Source organism: Equus caballus, chromosome 16, assembly GCF_041296265.1.
Source record: "Equus caballus isolate H_3958 breed thoroughbred chromosome 16, TB-T2T, whole genome shotgun sequence".
Lineage (NCBI taxonomy): Eukaryota > Metazoa > Chordata > Mammalia > Perissodactyla > Equidae > Equus > Equus caballus.
Genome location: NC_091699.1, coordinates 12957894 through 12974581, shown reverse-complemented (window position 1 = coordinate 12974581; position 16688 = coordinate 12957894). Strand labels below are relative to the sequence as shown.

General features: G+C 35.9%; 1 protein-coding gene across 7 annotated transcripts in view; it reads right to left on the bottom strand.

The window, feature by feature from the left end:
- Nucleotides 1-16688, bottom strand: part of CFAP92 (cilia and flagella associated protein 92 (putative)) — a 126687-nt gene that overhangs the window by 12284 nt on the left and 97715 nt on the right. The window lies entirely within an intron of this gene.

Below are 16688 nucleotides of genomic sequence, written 5' to 3'. Positions count from 1 at the left end.
CCAAAGAAGCCAGTGCAAGAACACAGGCTGTCTGGTTCCACTATATGAAATTGAACAAGCAAAATTATTTTACAGTGATAGAGTTCAGAACAGCAGTTAACCGAGAAGGAACATGATACTTTCTGGGGTGACAGAAATGTTCTACATCCTGATCTAATAGTAATAGTTTCACAGGTACATACATAGATAAAAATAAATGAGGCTGTACACTTAAGATTTGTGCACTTTACTAACTTAATTAAAGTATACATCTAAAATATATTACCAGAGATAAGAAGAGACCTGTCATATTTATGAAAGGATCGAGTCAATAGGATAAAACAATTTTAAATATATATATTTACGTAAAACATAGTCTTGACATGTATAAAGCAAAACCAGATATGTAAGAGGAGAAAAAAAATCCATAATCATATTTGGACATTTTAAGACTTCCCCTAGTAACTGAGAGAAGAAAGAGAATTTAAAGATAAGTAAGGATACAGAAGATCTGAATAAAACAATGAAGTTGACAAAATTAACACATACAGAACACTATATCAACAACTGCAGAATACATATTTTTTCCAGTACACTGAAACATTTGCCAAAATTGACGTATGCTGGACCATAAAGAAAACCTCAACAAAGGATAGAAATTATACAAAATATATTCCTGATAACAAATTAAAGTAGAACTCAATAGCAAAAAGATATGGGTAACTAAAAACTTCTAAAGTACTTGGAAATTAAACAATGTACTATTAAATAATCCATGGGTCAAAAAAGAAATGAAAGTAGAAATTGGAAAATATTTTTAACAGAGTCATCATGGAAATATGATGTATAAAAACTTGGGGGATGCACCTACTGTTCATAAGAAATTTATATCCCAAGTGGTTACATTATAATAAAATGATGAATGCCTGAAAATCAAGATATAAACATCCATCTGAAAAAGTTAGAAAAAGAAGAGAAAATTGCATCTAAAGAAATTAAAAGGAAGGAAATTAATAAGAGCAGAAATCAATGAAATAGGAAATAAATGTACAATATGGAAATCAAAAAGGCAGCAAAGAACATTGGCTCTTTGAAGAGAATAATACATTCATAAATGTAATTTCAATAAAGATCTCAAAATCACCCATAAACAGACTTAAGCATAAATGGCAACTTGATCTGACAGATTTAGCAATATATCTATATTCTGGAAAGGATGGACTTTTTAACAAATTGCTGGTGCCGTTGATTATACGGAAGAAATGAAATTAGAGTCCTACCTTTACACAAAAATTAAATTCCAGGTGGATTAAAAATTTGTGATGAGCAAAATTTTAAATCTTTTAGAAGAAAACACAGAATAGTTTTATGACCTTGGAGTAGGAGAAGATTTCTTAAATAAGGCCAAAAGTTCAAGTCATAAGGGAAGAAATGGAAAATTTACAAAATTTCAAGTAACTTTTGTCCATTAAAAGACACCATTAACAGAGTGAAACGACAAATCTGACACCAGAGGATTTTGCCATGTATATAAAATGTCCTTGGGTTAGCATTGAGCACTTTAAAACAACGCAAAATGACACTTAAAATTCAAGGGAAAAAATTTCGTAAAAGAAGAAATTATTAAATTTATGAAAGGATATTCAACTTCACTAGTAAACAATGAAATGCAAGTTGAAACTTCCATGAGATACTATTACACATCAGATTAGCAATAGTTTAAGTCTCACTATAACACACGTGAGCATGGAAGTAGGATAATGGGAAATCATGCCTGGTTGGGGGGATATATATTGGTATAATCATTTTGGAAAATAAGTATCATCTAGGCAAGTGGAAGTACTACTCAGCAATTCTAATCCTAGGTATGTATCTTAGAAGAATATCTTGCTTATTTTTTAGGAGAAGACATGTTTAACATATGTTTGCAATTATATTGTTTAAATAGCAAAACAAAAGAAACAGTCCAAATACCCATCAATAAATTGTGGTATATTCCTACAGCTAGACACATAAACATGGTTGGATCTCATTAATACTGAGCAAAAATTAAAACTACAGAAGATTATATACAGTATTATTCCATTTTATAACAAAGATATGCAAATCTAAACAAAATGTTCATAAAATATGCAGTAAAACTAGAGAAAAACAAGTAAAAGATAAAATTGGGATAGTGGTCACTTTTGCGTAAGGGGTAAGAGACGGGAGTGGGCACACAGGAAACTATAAAAGTATCGATAATGTTTGATTTCTTAAGTTGAATAGTGGACATAAAATAGATTTTATTATTTCTGATAGTACACACATTTTCTTATATGTATATTTAATAAAGTATTAACTATATCATTTATGAAAATGAAACAGGAAGTCATGAGAATTTCTGGAAAATAAAACATGATGGGTGCAGTTTAAAATTATAAATTGTTAACTAACATAATGGTCACAATGGAAGATCAAATTAGTGAAGTGGAAGATACAGCAGAACTCAATACAAAAGACCAACAAGTACAAATTAAGAGGCAAAAATGTAGAGGAAGGCTCTTTAAATTTCAGTGAAAAACAAAAAAAGTCCCCATCAGGACTCTTAGGTAAGAACACTAAGGATAAGAGAAAGTTTTAAAAGACTGAAGGGAATCATAGTTTAGCTAAAAAGAAAAATGAATCATGTGGGCATCAGCGTTATCTGCAACTCTTTATTCTGGAGAGCAATGGGTTTTAGGGTGGGGCATGCAGGGATTTGAGTCTGTAATCCTAAAAGCAACTCAGTTTGCCTCAAGTGCAAAGACAGAATGAAAACCTTGGATCTGCAAGCACTCTGAAAGTTTATTCTCCACAAAAAGTTTCTGAAAGAAAAAAATAGCAAAACAAAGGGTAAAGCAGACATGGGCCCAAGAAATATTAGCAAACATAAAAAAAGTAAAACTTGTAGTTGGGTAGGAGGAAGATAGGACTTCTAGTATGGTGGGGCAAGGAGCTCAGTCCTTTCCTCAAAAAGCAGTGAAAAAAACTGAACAAAATTACCACAAGCAACCATTGAAAGTTGTCCAAGGCATACAACAAATGGAAGTGTTTGTTCATAAAAATACACTGGACCTCAGGTAAGAATAGTCAGTGTCATGCTTGCCATCCTAGTGCAGTCAGAGCAGTAGTTTCTTCTAGGCTGAGGCAAGTCATGAAGGTCAGCAGCACTTGAGTACAGGCTCACTTGACTGGAAGTGGAGCTTGAGGAAGCCCATGTGCGTGGCTATTGTGAGTAACAGCAGCAATCTCAGCAGCAAACGCGCAGGGAAGGCCAGCTGCTAAGGGAGACAGGTGGCAATCCTAGACGGGGCAAGCATCAGCCCAGCAGATTAATCAGAATTGAACAGGGAGATACAGGAAAGGAAAGAGCCACAGAGGACTTTAATAAGCTCTTCACACATCCCTTGCTGAGAGGTTGCCTGCACTTGTAAGGCCCAGTGGAAAGTGGAAGCTAGGGCAGGCTGAGTGTATTCCCCTGCCCACACACAGATCCATTGGTTACGGTCGGAAGCCTTACTGGATCAAGGTCTTTGAGCACAACTTCTGACCAATTACTGGCTGATCACTATGTGATGCAGACACAGAGGTGACCCCAAGGAAGCCAGGCTTGAAAATAAAAACAATTTTAAAACAGCAGAGATAGCAGCAGCCACACACCAATGAGGAGACAGATTTAGTCAGCAACTTACCACACAACAACAACAACACACTCCCTCCCCCAGGGGGACAAGTCAGACTGCAGGGTGGCTGCAGTGTATTTTAGGTGTCCAGGGTTTTTCCCCCCAAATTAGGAGACCATGCAAAGAAATAAGAAAGTGTAAACCTTTTTCAGGAAAGTGAAGCAGTCAATAGAAACTGGAGTGGGTCCAGCTGGATGACTTAGTAGACAAAGACTTCACAGCAGCTATTATTTTAAAAAACTAAAGGATAGTATTTTAAAGTTCAAGACAAAGAGACCATCTGAATACAGAGAAATTATTTTTAAAAAGCTAAATGAAAATTCTGGAGTTGAAAAGTACAGTAACTGAAATGAAGAATTTACTAGAGGGACTCAACAGCAGATTTGAGCTGACAAAGAACTTGAAAATAGGTCAACAGAGATTATCCAGTCTGAAAAAGAGAAGAACAGAAACAAAAAAGGGATTTAAAAAAATGAACAGAGCCTCAAGACCCATTGTCTAGTGAACCAACATACACATAATGGGAGTCTGGGAAGGGAAGAGAGAGGAAGGAGCAAAAAAAAAATATTTGAAGAAATAATGACCCCAAACACTATTCTACCAATCTAGGAAGCTCAATGAATCTCAAGTAGGAAAAATATAAAGAGATCCACACCTGGACATATCAGAGTCAAACAGTTGAAAGAAAAAGATAAGAAAATCTTGAAAACAGCAAGAAAAAAAAACTTATCATGTACAAGGGAACAACCATATGATTAATGGCTAAATACTCATCAGAAACAAGAGACCAGAGCACAATGTAATGATATTTTCAAAGTGCTGAAAGAAAAAAAAGTGTAAACCAAGAATCTATATTTATCAAAAACTATCCTTCAAAAATGAAGGCAAAATAAAGATATTCTCTCATAAAGACAGAATTTGCTGGTAGTGCCCTACTTTATCAGAATTACTAAAGGAGATCCTTAGGCTGAAAAGAAATGACACCAGCTTGTAACTAGACTCTACATAAAGAAATATCATGGGAAAGATAAATATATGGGTAAATATAAAAGAGTATGTAAATATATTTTTCTTTTACCTTCTAATTTAAAAGACATGATTGCATAAAACAGTAATTGTAGCACAATATTTTTTAGTTTATTGCATATATAGATGTAATACAATATGACAATAGCACAAAGAAGGAGGAAGAAATGGAACTATATTCTAGAATTGTTTCTACATTTTACCCAAATTAAGTTAGTAATCTGTGATAAATTAAGATGTGTATTATAGAAGAAACGTAGAAAAACGAACAACTAAGAACTTTTTTAAGGTAAAAATCAATAAGGGAATTCAAATGGTACACTAAAAATATCTGTTCAATACAAAAGTCAATAAAGGAGTGACAGAGGAATAAAATCAAGATGAAATATATAGAAAAAATAGAAAACATAAGACATAAATCCAACCACATCATTAATTATATTGTACATGGACGATCAAAAGGCACAGACTGTCAGACTGGACTAAAAAAAAAAAGACAGGACCCAGCTATGTGCTGTCTACAGAAGACACACTTTAGATTCAAAGGCACAAATAACTAGAAAGTAAAAGGAAGGAAAAAACATACAGTATGCATACCAGAAGAGCTGGAGTGGGTACATCAATATAAGACAAACTAGTATTTAAGACAAGAAATGTTACTAGAAACAAAGAAGGATATTTTACAATGATTGAAAGGTCAATTCATCAGGAAGATATAACAATTATAAATACAAACATACCCAATAACAGAGCCCCAGAATACAATAAGCAAAAATGGACAGAACTGAAAGGAGAAATAGACAATTCAATCAGGATTAGAGACTTCAGTACCTCAATCTCAATTACTGATAGAACAACTAGAAAGAAAATTAGCAAATGATATAGAAGACTTGAACAACACTATTAACCAATTTGACTCGCCATTTACATAACACTTCTCTTAATATCAAAAGAATAGATATTCCTTTGAAGTCTGAGGATGGATCATATGCTAGGCCATAAATGGCAATAAATTTCATAGGATAGAAATCATACAAAGTAGGTTCTCCAGTAACAATAAAATTAAATTTAAAATTTGCAACAGTGAGACACTTGAGAAGTCAACAAATATTTGGATATTAAACAGCACAATTCTAAAAACCACAATGAAAATTATAAAATATTTTGAGGTCAATGAAAATACAACCTACCAATTTTGTGGGATGCAGCTAAAGTAGTGCTTAGGGGGAAATTTGTAGCTGTAAAAAAATATATACGAAAAAAGATCTCAAATCAAAACCTAACTTTCCTCAAGAAACGAGTTAAAAATTGAATCCAAAGTAAGCAGAAGGAAGAAAATTATAATATAGTTTAGAATGGAAATAAATGAAATAGAAAATAGAGAAATCAGTGGGCTCCAAAACCGGTTCTTTGAAAAGACTACCAAAATTGACAAACCTTTAGCTAGACTGACCAAGAAAAAAGGAGAAAAGACACAAATTAGTAAAATTAGAATAAAGGAGGAGACATTCTACTGACTTCACAGAAATTAAAAGGAATATGTGGGATTATAAAGAATCATAAGAGAATACTACGAATAACTATATGCCAACAAACTAGATGACTGAAATGAAGTAGAAAAATTCCTAGAAAGACACAAATTAACAAAACTGTCTTAAGAAGAAATAGATCTCTGAATAGACTTATAATAAGTCGAGAGCCCAAATTAGAATTTGAAATTTTCCCACCAAGGAAAGCTCAGGCTTAGACAGCTTCAAGGTTAGCTCTACCAAACACTGAAATAATGAATACCGACTTTTCACAAATTTCCAGAAAGCAGAAGAGGAGGGAACACATCCCAAATCATTCTACAGGGCCAATATTACACTGTACCAAAGTCAGACAAAGCTATCACAAGAAAAATACAAATTATCAGCAAACCAAATCCAGCAACATATAAATAAAGGACTATACACCACAACCAAGTGGGATTTATCCCAAGAATGCAAGGTTGTTTTAACATCCAAACATCAAGGAATATAATACACCACATTAATAAAAGACAAGAACAAGAGCTACCTCAATTTATGCACAAAAAAGCATTTGACAAAATCCAACATTTATTCATGATAGTAACTCTCAACAAACTAAGACTACAAGGGAACTTCCTCAACCTGATAAAGTGCATCTCCCAAAAACCTGCAGTTAATATCCAATTTAATGGTAAAAGACTGAACACTTTCCCCCTTTAAGATCAGAAACAAGGCAGGTATGCCTGTTGTCATCAGCTTATTCAACACCACACACTATACAGAGGTTCTAGGCAGTGCAAAGGGGAGGGGAAGGGAGGAGGACGATTAAGGACAGAGTGAGTCCCTCTCAAATTCGCATGTTGAATTCCTTAACCCATAGTGTAGCTGCATTTGGAGTAAGGTAGTGATTAAATGAGGTCATAAACTGGGGCCCTGACCTGATAGGATTAATGTCCTTAGAAGAAGAGGTGCCAGAGAGCTCACTCTTTCTCTCCCCACACCTGCACACAAACAAGAGGTCATATGTGCACACAGTGAGGTGACAGCTACCTACAAGCCATGAGAAAAGACCTCAGAATGAAACCTACTTTACCAGCACCTTAATCTTGGACTTCCTGCCTCCAGAACTGTGAGAAAATTAGTTTCTGATGTTTAATGCGCCCAGTCTGTGGTATTTTGTATGGCAGCCTGAGTAGACTAATACAGAAAGGAAAGGAAGGAAGGGAGAATGGGAAAGAAGTAAAATGATCTTTATCCACGGATGACATGATGCCATTTCAAAAGGTTGCAGGATACAAGATCAGTATACAAAACTCAATTGTATTTCTATGTTCTGGCAACAAATGATACAAAAGTAAAACAATTCAATTCATAACAGCATTAATTTCACAAAAGAAGTATAAGACTTCTACACTGACAACTACAGAAGTTATTGAAGGAAATTAAAGAAAACCTACATAGGTTTTCTTTACATAAAACATACATAAAGGCATAGACATTCCTTCTTTATGAATTAACAGCTTCAAAATTGTTATAATAACAATTCTCCCCAAATGAATCTATAGATTCAATACAATCCTTATGAAAATCTGTACAGGCTTTTTTATAGAAGTTGGCAAGCTGATCCTAAAATTTATGTGGAAACGCAAAGGACCCAAAATAGTCTAATGATTTTGAAAAAAACTTAAAGGACTTACACAATCCAATTTCAAAACTGACTATAAAGCTACAGTAATCAACATGAATGACATCAGCATTATGGTGGAGAGTTGTTACCTTTGTCTCTCCCCTCTAGGTTACAACCAATCAGACATCCATTGACCAAGAGAATATTCCCTACACAACACAACAGGATGTGTAAGAGATCCAGGCATCTGTACATCTAAAGGTGGGTGGACTGGAGCCCCGAGAAACAGTGGAACTAGGGGAGCAGCCCTCGCCCCTCTGACAGTGACAGTGATTCAAGGTGCAGATCCTCATGCAGTGGTCTGTGCAACTGTGAGTGGAGGCGAGGGCAGCCTGGCCTGTGTATGACTTCCTGTGGAGCAGTGGCAGTGACCCCACCCATGTGATGGCTGGTGGAGCAGTGGCAGTCTGACCCACACAACTATGAGCGGACACCATGGGAGTAGAAAAAACAGCTTCTGCCCCTGTCCCCAGTGGTGGCAGGGTGGAAACTGGGAACAGAAGCATCAGAAACTACAGCAGAACTGGTGATCCAGCCCCTAGTGGCAGCACCCCCAATACCAGCTCCACCAGCAGCAGGGGATGCACACAAGTCCCAGGGTCTCCAGGCCCTTGCCAGCAACATTGACACCTGTGAATCCAGAATCCCTGGCAGTGGTGCAACTAGCACCACCAGACAACCTGGGAACAGCAGGACAGGCGGTGTCACAGCAGCATCCGAACCTGTGGAGAGCCCACAGAGAGCCAGTGGAGGAACACAAGACCCAGGCAATGCTGGAAGGAGCAGAAGTGCTTGCAGCCTGGTGACCCCAGTGACAACACCTGAGACTGCAGTGATATTGCAACCTCAGGCACAAGGCAGCATAAGGAGGGCACTGACAATGCCTCTAGCAGAGGCAATGGAGAGTGAAAAGTGTGGGCTCTCCAACACAACCAGAAGCAGCTCAGAATCAAAGTAACCAAAGCTGTACCCAAATAAGGAAAGGTAGGTACCAACACAAATGCACAGGCAGAGGATCAATTCATCAAACACTATGAAGAACTACAGTAACACAGCAGAACAGAAAGAGAACAACTCTCCAGAAACCAAACTTGAAGTCACAGAAGATTATAATCTGACAGAGAATTCAAAATAGCTGTCATAAAGAAACTCAATGAGTTACAAGAAAACTCAGAAAGACAGTTCAGTGAGCTCAAGAACAAGATTAATGAACAGAAGGAGTACTTTACCAAGGAGATTAAAACTAAAAAACAAACAACAACAACAACAAAAAACCCACCAGGAACTCTGGAAATGAAGAACATATTTAATAAGATTAAAAATAATGTAGAAAGCATTAAAAATAGAGCAGACCAGGGGCTGGCCCCGTGGCCGAGTGGTTAAGTTCGCACGCTCCGCTGCAGGCGGTCCAGTGTTTCATTAGTTCAAATCCTGGGCACGGACATGGCACTGCTCATCAGACCACGCTGAGGCAGCGTCCCACATGCCACAACTAGAAGAACCCACAACGAAGAATACACAACTATGTACTGGGGGGCTTTGGGGAGAAAAAGGAAAAAAAAAATAGAGCAGACCATATGGCAGAGACAATTAGTGAGCTTGAAGATAGAAATGTAGAAATGATTTGGGTAGAGGAGAAGAGAGAACTAAGATTTTTTTTTAATGAAAAAAATTCTTCAAGAAACATCTGATTCAATTAGGAAAAGTAACATGAGGATTATCTGTATCCCAGAAGGAGAAGAGTGGAAGAAGGGAGCAGAAAGCTTATTCAAAGATAATAGCAGAGAACTTCCCAGACCTGGAGAAGGAACTAGAGATGCAAATACACGAAGATAATAGAACTCTTAATTATCTGAATGCAAAAAGATCTTCTCCAAGGCATATAATATTAAAACTGTCAAAAGTCAATGAGAAAGAAAAAATACTAAGGGAAGCAAGAGAGAAGAAAATAACTTACAAAGGAACCTCCATCAGGCTTTCAGTGGATTTCTCAGCAAAAACCCTACGGGCTAGGAGAGACTGGAATGATATATTCAAAATACTGAAACACAAAAACTATCAGCCAAGAATACTCTATCCAGTGAAATTATCTTTCAGATATGACAGAGAAATAAAAGCTTTCCCAGATAAAAGCTGAGGAAGTCCATCACCACTAGACCTGCCTTACAGGAAATGTTGAAAGGAGCCCTCCAACCTGAAACAAAAGGGCAAAGATTTACAAAGCTTTCAGCAGGGAGGAAAATAGAATTAGAAAATTGCAACTCTATATCAGAACAGGTTAGTAAACAATTAATTATAAAAGATAAAGGGAAAGAAAGTATCAAAAAGAACTATAACAAGGACTGACCCAGTGGTATAGTGGTTAAGTTCACATGCCCAGGGTTTGTGGGTTCAAATCCTCAGCATGGACCTCCACACTGCTTATCAAGCCATGCTGTGGCGGCATCCCACGTACAAAATAGAGGAAGATTGGCACAGACATTAGCTCAGGGACAATTTCCCTCAAGCAAAAAGAGGAAGATTGGCAACAGATGTTAACTCAGGGCCAATCGTTCTCACCAAACACACACACACAGAAAACTATAACCACTTCAATTTGGTCACAAACTCACAACACAAAAAAGAATAATTTGGGACAACAATAACATAGAAGGGGAAGAGGAAAAGGATGTAACCTATATAGGCTAATGGAGATAAGAGGCTATCAGAAAAAGCACTATCTCATCTATAGGATCTTTTATACAAACTTCATGATAACCACAAAACAAAAAATCAGAGCAGAGTCACAAATCATAAATAAAGAGAAAACAGAAAAAAAAAAATCACAGCAAACTACCAAACTGAAATGGCAGACAAACATGGGAAAAAGAAACAATGGAAATACAGAGCATCAAGAAAACAGAAGATAAAATGGCAGCATTAAGCCTTCATATATCAATAATCACTCTAAATGTAATGGATTGAGTTCACCAATCAAAAGACACAGAGTGGCTAGATGGATTAAAAAATAAGACCCAACAATATGCTGCCTCCAGGAAACACATCTCAGCTCTAAAGACAAACACAGATTCAGAATGAAGGGATGGAAGATGATACTATAAGCAAATGACAAGCAAAAGAAAGCAGGTGTAGCTGTACTTATATCAGACAAAACAGACTTCAAGACAAAAAAGATAACCAGAGACAGAGATGGGCATTATATAATGAGAAAAGGGACATTCCACCAAGAAGATATAACACTTATTAATATATATGCACCTAACACAGGAACACCAAAATATATAAAGCAACTACTGACAGACCTAAAGAGACAAATTGACAACAACACAATAATAGTAGGGGACCTCAACACCCCACTTACATCAGTGGATTGATCATCTAGACAGAAATACAACAAGGAAATAGTGGCCTTAAATGAAACACTAGAGCAAATAGACTTAATACATACCTTTAGAACATTCTATCCAAAAACAGCAGAATACACATTCTTCTCAAGAGCATATGGAATATTCTCAAAGATAGAACATATGTTGGGAAACAAAGCAAGCCTCAATAAATTTAAGAAAATTGAAATCATATCAACTATCTTTTCTGACCACAGTGGTATGAAACTAGAAATCAACTACAAGAAGAAAGCTGGAACGTCACAAATATATGGAGACTAAACAACATGCCACTGAACAACCACTGGATCAATGAAATAATAGGAGAAATCAGAATATACCTGGAGACATGAAAATGAAAACACGACATACCAAAACTTATGGGATGCAGCAAAAGCAGTATTAAGAGGGAAGTTTATAGCAATACAGGCCTACCTCAACAAAGAAGAAGATCTCAAATAAACAATCTTACACTATACCTAAAATAGAAAAAGAAGAACAAAGAAAGCCCAAGGTCAATGGAAGAAAGGAAATAATAAAAATCAGAGCAGAAATAAATGAAATAGAGGCTAAAAAAACAATAGAAAAGATCAATGAAGCTAAGAGCTGGTTCTTTAAGCAAATAGAAAAACTTGAAAAACTCTTAGCTAGAATCTCTAAGAAAAAAAGAAGACTCAAATAAATAAAATCAGAAATTAAAGAGGAGAAATTGCAATGGACACCAAAGAAATACAAAGGATTGTAAGAGAACACTATGAAAAATTATATCCCAACAAATTATACAACCTACAAGAAACGGATACATTCTTAGAATCATACAATCTCCCAAAACTGAACCAAGAAGAAATAGAGAATCTGAATAGACCAATCACAAGTAAAGAGATTGAAGCAGTAATCAAAAACTTCACAAAAATACCAAAAAGTCCAGGACCAGATGGCTTCTCTGGTGAATTCTACCAAACATTCAAAGAAGATTTAATACCTATCCTTGTCAAACTCTTCCAAAAAATTGAAGAGGATGGGACACTTCCTAACTCATTTTATGAGGCTAATATTACCCTGATACCAAAACCAGACAAGGACAACACAAAAAAGGAAAAATTATAGGCCAACATTGCTGATGAACATAGATGCAAAAATCCTCAACAAAATATTAGCAAATTGAATGCAACAACACATTAAAAGGATCATGCACCACAATCAATTGGGATTTATTCCAGGGATTCAGGGATGGTTCAACATCTGCAAATCAATGTGATACACTACATTAACAAAATGAAGGATAAAACTCACACGATCATCTCAATAGATGCAGAGAAAGTATTTGGCAAGATCCAACATCCATTTATGATAAAAACTCTCAATAAAATGGGTATAGAAGGAAAGTACCTCAACATAAGAAAGGCCATATATGACACACTCACAGCCAACATCATACTTAGTGGTGAAAAACTGAAAGCTATTCCTCTGAGAACAGGAAGAAGACAAGGATGCCCACTCTCACCAAACTCATTCAACATAGCACTGGAAGTTTTAGACAGAGCAATTAGGCAAGAAAAAGAAATAAAAGGGATCCAAATTGGAAAGGAAAAAGTAAAACTCTCACTATTTGTTGGTGATGTGATTCTATATTTAGAAAACCCTAAAGAATCCACCAAAAAACTATTAGAAATAATTAATGAATACAGTAAAGTTGCAAGGTTCAAAATTAACATACAAAAATCAGTTGCATTTCTATACACTAATAACAAACTAGCAGAAAGAGAAATCAAGAATACAATCCCATTTACAATCACAACAAAAAGAATAAAATACCCAGGAATAAATTTAACCAAGCAAGTGAAAGCCATAAGACAATATTAAAAGAAATCAAAGAAGACATAAAGAAATGGAAAGACATTCCATGCTCATAGATCAGAAGAATAAATATAGTTAAAATGTCCATATTACCTAAAGCAATCTACAGATTCAATGCAATTCAAGTCAGAATCCCAATGACATTCTTCATGGAAATAGAACAAAGAATCCTAAAATTTATATGGAACAACAAGAGACCCTGAATAGCCAAAACAATCCTGAGAAAAAAGAAGAAATTTGGTGGTATCACACTCCCTGACTTCAAAGTATACTACAAAGGTATAGTAATCAAAATAGCACGGTACTGGCCGAAAAACAGACACACAGATCAATGGAACAGAATTGAAAGCTCAGAAATAAACCCACACATCTATGGACTGCTGATTTTTGACAAAGGAGCCAAGAACATACAATGGAGAAAGGAAAGTCTCTTCAACAAATGCTGCTGGGAAAACTCGACAGCCATGTGCAAAAGAATGAAAGTAGATCATTATCTTACACCATACACAAAAATTAATTCAAAATAGATTAAAGACTTGAATATAAGGCTGAAACCATAAAACAGAAGAAAATATAGGCAGTACACTCTTTGACATCGGTCTTAGCAGTATCTTTCAAATACCATGTCTACTCAGGCAAGGGAAACAGAATAAAAAATAAACAAACAGGACTACATCAGACTAAAAAGCTTCTGTACAGCAAAGGAAACCATCAACAAAATGAAAAGACAACCCACCAACTGGGAGAGAATATTTGCAAATCATATAGCCAACAAGGGGTTAATTTCCAAAATATATAAAGAACTCATACAGCTCAATAACAAAAAAAAACGTGATCAAAAAAATTGGCAGAGGATGTGAACAGACACTTTTCCAAAGAAGATATACAGATGGTCAACAGGCATGGAAACGATGTGCATCATCACTAATTATTAGAGAAACGCAAATCAAAACTACAATGAGATACCACCTCACACTCGTCACAGTGGCTATAATTAACAAGACAAGAAATAACAAGTGTTGGAGAGGATGTGGACAAAAGAGAACCCCCATACACTGCTGGCGGGAATGCAGACTGGTACAGCCACTATGGAAAACAGTATGGAGACTTCTCAAAAAATTAAAAATAGAAATACCCTATGATTCAGCTATCCCACTACTGGGTATTTATCTAAAGAGCATGAAATCAATAATTCAAAAATATGTATGCATTCACGGCCAGCCCCAGGCCTAGTGGTTAAGTTTGCTGTGCTCCACTTCAGTGGCCCAGGTTCAGTTCCTGGGCATGGAATTATGCCACCCGTCTGTTAGCGGCCATGCTGTCATGGTAGCTCACATAGAAAAGAAGAGGATGATTTGCAACAGATGTTAGTTCAGGGCCAATCTTCCCTAGTAAAAAAAAAAAAAAAAATATATATATATATATATATATATATATATATGCATTCCTGTGTTCATTGCAGCATTATTCACAATAGCCAAGACGTGGAAGCAGCTCAAGTGCCCAAGAGCAGATGAATGGATAAAGAGGATGTCGTATATATATATATATATATAAAGGAATACTACTCAGCCATAAAAAAAGACAAAATTGTGTCATTTGCAACAACATGGACGGACCTTGAGAATATTATGCTATGCAAAATAAGTCAGAGAAAGACAAATACTGTATGATTTCACTCATATGAGAAGTATAAACAAACACATAGATAAGGAGAACAGACTGGTGGTTACCAGAGGGGAAGGGGGTGGGGGGAGGGCAGAAAGGGTAAAGGGGCACATGTGTATGGTGATGAATGAAAACTAGATTTGGTGGTGAGCATGATGCAGTCTGTACAGAAACTGGTATATAATAATATACACCTTAAATTTACACAATGTTATAAGCCAATATGACCTCAATAAAATAATTTTTTTAAAGTAAAGCTACAATATGAGGCTGGTGAGGATAGGCATTAAGTCAATGGAACATTACAAAGCCCAGAAATAAACTCTTGCATTTAGGGTCAATTGATTCTTGACAAAAGTGCCAAGGCAATTCAATGGGGGACTAGCTAGGTTTTTTGAGAAATAGTGCTAAAACAATTAGATAGCCATACGCAAAAAGATGAATTTAGATTCCTCCCTTACATCCTACACCAAAAAATTGGTCAAAATGGTTCATAGACCTAAATGTAAGCTAAAACTAGAAATCTCCTAGAAGAAGGCATAGGAGAAAATGTTTGTCACTTTGAGTTAGGTCTAGTTCTTAGCTCTGACACCAAAAGCATGATCATAAACTAAAATTCATCAAAATTGAAAACTTCTACACTTTAAGAGTTTTTCCTTACACTGTTAAGAAAATTAAAAAGCACACAACAGATATGGAGAAAATATTTGCAAATCATACAGGCATACGTCAGAGATAATAGCGGGCTTGGTTCCAAGCCACGGCAATAAAGCGATTATCACAATAAAGCAAGTCACACAAATTTCCTGGTTTCCCAGAGGATATAAAAGTTATGTTTACACTATACTGCAGTCTGTGATAGCATTATGTCTAAAATAACAATATATATACCTTAATTAAAAAATGCTTTATTGCTGAAAAATGCTAACTATCACAGCCTTCAGCAAGTTGTAATCTTTTTCCTTGTCTCGATGTTGATGGCTGCTGACTGATCAGGGTGGTAGTCGCTGAAGGCTGGGGTGGCTGTGGCAATTTCTTAAAATAGAACAACAATGAAGTTTGGCGTTGACAGACTTGCTTGACCCAAAGTTATCACAAATCTTCAATCTGTGAATAATGCAGTATCTACTAAGTGCAATAAAATAAGGTATGCTTATATTTCTGATTAAGCAATTGTATCCAGAATGTATAAAGAACACTTACAACTCAATAGTTAGAAGACAAACAACCTGATTTTAAAGTAGGTAAAAGATATTCCACCAAAGAAGATATACAAATTGCTAATAAGTACATTAAAAGACATCTAGCATCACTAGTGACTATAAAATGCAACTTAAAACCACAGTGAGGCACCAATACACACATACTAGAATGGTTATAATCAAAAAGACTGACGATAATGAGTGTTTGTGAGGATACGGAGAAACTGCAACCCTTGTGCATTGCTGGTGGTGGAGTAAAATGGTGCAACTGCATTGTAAAACTGTGTTAAACATAAACTTACCATATGAGCCAGCAATTCTATTTCTGGGTTTCTACCCAAGAGAAATAAGAACATATTTTCATTTGTATGCACATATTCATAGCAGCAATATTCATAATAGCCCCAAACCAGAAACAATACAAATTCCACCAAGTGATGACTGGATAAATAAAATGTGGTACATTCAATGGATGGAATACTATCCAGCAATTTTTTTACAAAAGAAAGAAACTACTGATACATTCTGCAACATGGATGAACCTCAGAAACATTATGCTCAGTGAAAGAAGCCAGACACAAAAGGTCACATAGTGTATGATTCCATTTATATGAAATGTCCAGAAAAGGCAAATCTGTAGAGAAAGAATGCAGATCGGTGGTTACCAGGGG